This window comes from Anolis sagrei, chromosome 5 (genome assembly GCF_037176765.1).
Source record: "Anolis sagrei isolate rAnoSag1 chromosome 5, rAnoSag1.mat, whole genome shotgun sequence".
Taxonomy (NCBI): Eukaryota; Metazoa; Chordata; class Lepidosauria; order Squamata; family Dactyloidae; genus Anolis; species Anolis sagrei.
The window spans coordinates 142,991,638-142,998,299 of NC_090025.1; positions in this window are offsets into that span (position 1 = coordinate 142,991,638).

The following is a 6,662-nucleotide window of genomic DNA, read 5'->3' on the forward strand; positions in this document are numbered from 1 at the left end:
AGTGGTCTTTGAGTTATTTCAATCCCACAAACAAACAAACATTACATGTTTATTTATATAGATGTAAGTGTAGTCGATACTGTAGCATTGATGCAGTTTGACACCACTTCAATTGCCTTGGCTCACTGCAATGGAATCCTGGGATCTGTAGTTTGGTGAGGAACCAGCCCCTCTTTGCCAGAGAAGGCTCAAGACCTTGTAAAACTGTAAATTCCATTGCAAAGCAGTGCATTAATTCTACAAACTGTGTTAATTCTACAATGTAGATGTACCCTTGGTGTGGTTTGGCTGCCAATGCCAGGAATAAGCTCTTAGGGTGCATCCTTCTACACCAGGAATGGGCAAACGTAAGTGGCTGAGGGGGGAAAGGAAGGGGCCTGAGGATGTTGGGAATGGTGGGAGTTGAAGTCCAAAGCACCTGGAGGGACCAAGATTGCTCAGGCCTGTTCTACACTGTAGAAATAATGCAGTTGGACACTGAATGCATGGCTCAATGCTATGGAACGCACAGTCCCTGGGATTCCATAGTATTGAGCCGTGGCATTCAAAATGCATTCATTCCACAGCAAAGAAGGTGCACTCTCACTTGTGTGGGTCAGCATATTCATGGGTCATTCTGAGTACTATAGGTAAAGGTTTCCCCTGACATTAAGTCTGGACGTGTCTGACTTTCAGGGGTGGTGCTCATCTCCATTTCTAAGCTCCAGCTTCTGCCAACCTAGCAGTTCAAAAACATGCATATGTGAGTAGATCAATGGGTACTGCTTCAGCGGGAAGGTAACAGTGCTCCATGCAGTCATGCTGGCCACATGACCTTGGAGGTGTCTACGGACAACGCCGGCTCTTCGGCTTAAAAATGGAGAGGAGCACCACACCCCAGAGGAAAACCTTTACCTTTTTACTCTCTCTCTCTCTCTCTCTATATATATATATATATATATACATATATACATACATACATACACAAACACACACATATATATATCTCACATTTCTTTCTTCCCTTTCTTTCCATAACCTCTCATCACTTCTTAGAAAGAGTGATCTTTAATCCAGTCTCTGATAGCTCTCAATGAGATAGGCTGAAATTCCCATCCTATCCTTGCCTAGTATGTTTGTGGGAGTTCTACGAAATATAACAGATGGAATCAGGTTGTGAAGGGCAGGAAAGGAATGCTTCCACCCATTTCTTTCCCTTTGGAATATCCCCCTTTTGCAATTCTTTGTTCAAGCAAATAGCAACTGAAAGAAAAGAGCAAAGATGAACATAAATATTACGGGAAATTAGAACGACTGAACGAATGCAAGAGATGACTGTGTGTTTTCTTTTCCTTCAACACTTTATTTTAGGAAATTTGACCTCTTTCTGTTATTCAACAATTGCAATACAATGTGTTTTAACAGAAAGGAGGCAGTGGCTGGCTGCATTTCAGATTACTCAGAGGAGATGTAAAACTGAGCAGAACATAAATGATGTGCCATTTATTGTGCTAATGTTTGCTTTTGGGCTGCAGCAAAACAGCAGCTGCTTTCTGTTCATTAAATAAGTATATAGCTGATTTGTATCTGTAAATATCCAATCACTCCTTTGCTCAGGGGCCAGGGATATTACATTGTGCTATTCACACACGGCATGCTATCCCATTACCTGTTCACAGGACGCCTCATAATGTAATTACAACCTTTTTACATAGGGGAAAAAGTGGAATTTCCACACAGCAATGGCACAATTACCCAGGATGGACGCAAATGAGAGGTTACGACATGTTCTTGGAGGGTTAAATGCTGGTGAGTGATATACACAGTCCTTTGCTCCATTCAAACGAGAGCCTAATAACAGAAGGGAAATGAAAGCCTGACAGAGTTTCACAATTAAGCTCTATATACTTGTGGGACATGGAAATTATCCCCAAAGGAGTCTGCACGAGAAATGGATTGTAGCCTAAATTTTGGGGGAAAGGCATTGAATTGCACTATGCAAAAATTTTTGAAAAATATTTCTATTCCTGGATTGAAAGTGTTTGTTTTCTATTAAATTGTGTGGTACTTACTTTGAAAGTATTTGTTATACTCAAGAAACTTTGTTTTTGCGGCTATGTTGAATCGATTGAGACTCAATAAGATATTCACTGGAAAATTATAGCAAAATGTGCTGCAGGGTGTCCTCTCCAGGAATTTTCTCGGTCCTCCAGGTGACTTTATGGTAAAAAAAAGCAGCAAAAAGTATGTCACAACACTCCACCTAAGCCCAAGGTGTGTATATGATCCCTATTGTATTTCCAATTTCTATGTATGATTTTTAAAGCTGGGCAGTAAATAAATCCGATAGGAAGAGAATCCATTAGTCTGAAATGGGATGCTGAAGGAGAGATTTACAGATACCATGGGTCGCCATAAAAGAATTAATTGTGTCTTATCAAATCAAGCATGAATTCTCCCCCGAAGCCAAGATGACTTAAATCGAGACTGTTGTACTTTCAACATATCTTGATAAAATAGATTAGAAAATAAAATAACGCTTTAGTAAAGTGGAAGACAGTAAGGGAAGAGAAAGACTGCATTGCAAGTAGATAGATTCAATTACGGAAGCTGAGTTTGCAAAACCTGAACCAAGGTGTCGATGGCAGGAATACTTGGGGGTCTTACACTGGGTCACCATAAGTTAAAGTCAGCTAGATAGTAATTAACACAACAAAAATATGTGACAACTGTATGAATAATTGAGTATGAGGTTTGGAAATTTTAGAATGTATTTTTTTAGTTCTACACTGTTTTTGTTTGTTTTGTTTTTGTTTTGTTTTTGGTTTTGTTTTGGTTTGGTTTGGTTTTGGTTTTGGTTTTGGTTTTGGTTTTGTTTTAGTCTTGCATCCCACATCCCTGCTTTTAAAGGGGAAAAGATTTCTTATCCCTGGTCTAGACCCACTTGTAGTCTTGCCATGGCTTACATATTTTAATAACAGTAAATATCGTCACTGCTGCTCACTTTTTGAAAGATGTTGCTGAAGGGACTGTGTTGAAAGATGTGTTTAAATTAAAAATGCTGCCTTTGATCTATTACATTAACTTTTCTGCAGAAAATTTACCACTGACTTATTTTAAATTATTAATATGAATAGCTTTTTTAGAAATGTTGAACACACACTCTCTTACGCAAAACATTTCAGCTTCCAAAATGACATAGACATACTATGATAATGAATTAGATGTGATCAATCACTGAATTTTCTTCTCGCCCAGCATCAGATCCAGTTTTTTAAAACGTCACTAAGACAAAAAGCTACTTTTTGAAAGACTGAACAAGGATCTTCTTTCTTAAGAGAAGAGGAATGCTCCTTGTAATATTATTTCTGCCATGACACAAACTTTGACCATCTGCCCAACCACAAATTAAATCAGTTGATTAAGACAATAATCCTACACTACTTAACTCTAACTAAGCCCTTTTCAGTGGCGTTTCTAAACATGCATGAATAAGATTTTGCACTTATTTATTTCGTATCAAAAGCATTGCGCAATAAATAAGTTTAAAACAAATAAAATAAAGGGATCACAAGCAGCTACATAGCTTTAGACCAAAACGGGCAACAGCAACTGCATTGTCTATAGCAGTGTTTCTCAACCCCCCTAATGCCGCTATTCCTTAATACAGTTCCTCATGCTGTGGTAGCCTCCAACCATAAAATTATTTTCGTTGCCAATTCATAACGGTCATTTTGATACCGTTATGAATGTTATGTAAATATCTGATATGCAGGATGTATTTTCATTCGCTGAACCAAATTTGGCACAAATACCCAATATGCCCAAATTGGAATACTGGTGGGGTTTGGGGGGGATTGGTTTTGTCATTTGGGAGTTGTGGTTCCTGGGATTTTTAGTTAAGCTACAATCAAACAGCATTCTGAACTCCACCAATGATGGAATTGAACCAATCTCGACACATAGAGTTTTGGAGTTGTAGTTCACCTACCTATAGAGAGCACTGTGGACTTAAACAATGTTGTATCTGGACCAAACTTGGCACAGATACTCAAAATGCCCAAATGTGAACAGTGGTGGAGTTTGGGGGAAATAGATCTTGACATTTGGGAGTCATAGTTGCTGGGATTTATAGTTCACCTACAATCAAAGAACATTCTGAACCCCACCAACGATAGAATTGGGCCAAACTTCCCACACAGAACCCCCATGACCAACAGGAAATACTGTGTTTCTGTTGGTCTTTGGCGACCCCTCTGACACCCCCTCCCAACCCCTAGGTTGAGAAACACTGGTCTATAGCTTTAAACAGTTCTTCCTCCGTACGTGAAGCAGGGCATAATAGGCAAGCATAGAGATGTTGAGTTGTTTTTTCTGCTCCACAGTTACACAGGGTGGAGGATTCTTCTAGGCAGTGCTATTTTGCCAGGTTGTCTTTTGATCTGTGATATTAGAGCAGCTCCCTACCTCCTGACCTTCAGAAGGAAAGTGAAAACCTGGCTCTGGAGATTAATCTACAGTGCAACAATAGCCTCGAAATATGTGCAACTGATCTTTGAACGGCCCTGGATTTTGATTGAGGATGACATGATTTTAGTAGTAAATGCAATGTTTTATATGTTTTAATGTGCATTTAATTTTATTTTTAACAAGTATATTCTGACTGTTTGTTGTCCAAAGGCATTGAACAGTTGCCATATGTAAAGCTGCCTTGGGTCGTCTTCAGAATAGAGAAAGGCGGAATATAAATATAAATTCATAAATCTGCCAACTCCAATGCTGAGTCTGTTCAGGCACTTCCAAGTTGCCCATTCTTGGTTTGCCCCTGAAGGAAGACCCTTGTGGGGAGCCATCCAGTCGGAATTGCCTGATTTTGTTGCCCAGATGGATATTCTTGCTGTTGCTGGAGGAACATTGAGAGAAGTGGTGGTTCTCATGAAGCTTTTCCTTAATGGAAGTCTACTGGGAGGAGTCTGGTAGCCATACAGTGAGTGGTTTTCACAGTGTTCAACCTTATTTCTCTCATACTTGGCAGCAACTTCCTGTCGCACATGGCTAGCTTATAGAGTCTACCAACAGGTGTAGGTTTAATATAGCCTGTGATTATTCTACATTTCTCATGCAGCACTATATCCAATGCTATATTATATATTTCATTCAGTGCTATATTGTGCACTGAAATTATTACAATTAAGATTTCCCTAGTCACAGAAGTTATGAAACTTGATATTTATAGTCTTGATTGCTATGTAATTGCCTTGCTACCTGAAACATATTGAAACATACTTCCAACAGACCTCACTACCTCTGAGGATGCTTGCCATAGATGCAGGCGAAACGTCAGGAGAAAAATTGCCTCCAGAACACGGCCATATAGCCCAGAAAAACCTACAACAACCCATATTGAAAATGTATTGTATAAAGAAATAAATGTTGTTCTTTTGGGAACTTTTTCTAATGCATTCTTCAAGTTCAGAAAAATGAATAATACATTGCATAAAATTATCTTGCATGTTTTAGATGTTCCAGTTTGGATCACTAATACTTATCATCAACAAAAAAGCTTCTGATTAACTTTGCTCTTTTCCTTTTTTTCAAAATTGAGCACCTGGCAATTGACCGATATAAATCAGCACATTTAGCAATATGAGATGTTGTCGGTAGGTGGCAGACCATCAATACGATACATTGTGCTACAGGGCCTTTGAAATACATGGAAGTATCACTGTACCAACCCTAAACTAGTTCAAAGAGTATTGCATCACAATGCAACATATTTAAAGTCCCAGTTTTGTTTTATCCGTTTCATAGTCAATACTGTCAGATTATAATGATGCAAGTACTGTAAATACTTCTTATTCTTTTATTATTTATTATACAAGAACTGACTTGCAGATAAAGGAATTCCCACAGTGTATTTCCACTACTTTTATTATTTGCTGTTAAATGAAGATGTTTTAGCTGCATAAATATATAAAAAATTAAAATGCTTTCGAACTCAGTAAAAATCCTGTAGATATACTTAACATTTCTTTTTATCTTGTAAGTATGCCTTAAGTCAAAGTTTTGGAGAAGGACAAGGTATAAATCAGTCATAAATGCATACCATTAGACAAATGTCCAAACTGACTCGTGTTTTGGGAAGTTGTAAAATAATTATAGTTGTAGTATTTAGTAGTAGTTATGGTAATATTTCTTACCCACCTCTTCCCATAGATCAAAGCGGAGAAGAACAGCATATTACAATACAACAAAGACGGTCAGTTAAAAGCACATAATACATTCCCAGTTAAACATCAGTTGAAAGGAACATATACAACTAATACAACCAGTACATAATTTAAAATTCAAAGTTTCCAAATATGGATAAACTCTGACACTACCAAGATAGGCAAGGCTGTTTTAAACCACCTGTTTCTCTTGCATTGAATATTAAAGTTCAGTATCACAAAACTTTGGACAAAAATTCAACTAATTGACCTGCAGCACCAACTATTACCTAAAATGTTTCACAGTACAGTGTAGTTCTATAGGTTACTTAGACATAAATCATAAGTCTGAGGTTGCAATAAAATACTTACATTGTATACCAATACACTTTTGTGGAATAATCTCCATTAAAGCAAGTTTTCCAATTTCAGAATAAACATGAATATGGTTAACTTGAGAGTTCAGAGCTATGT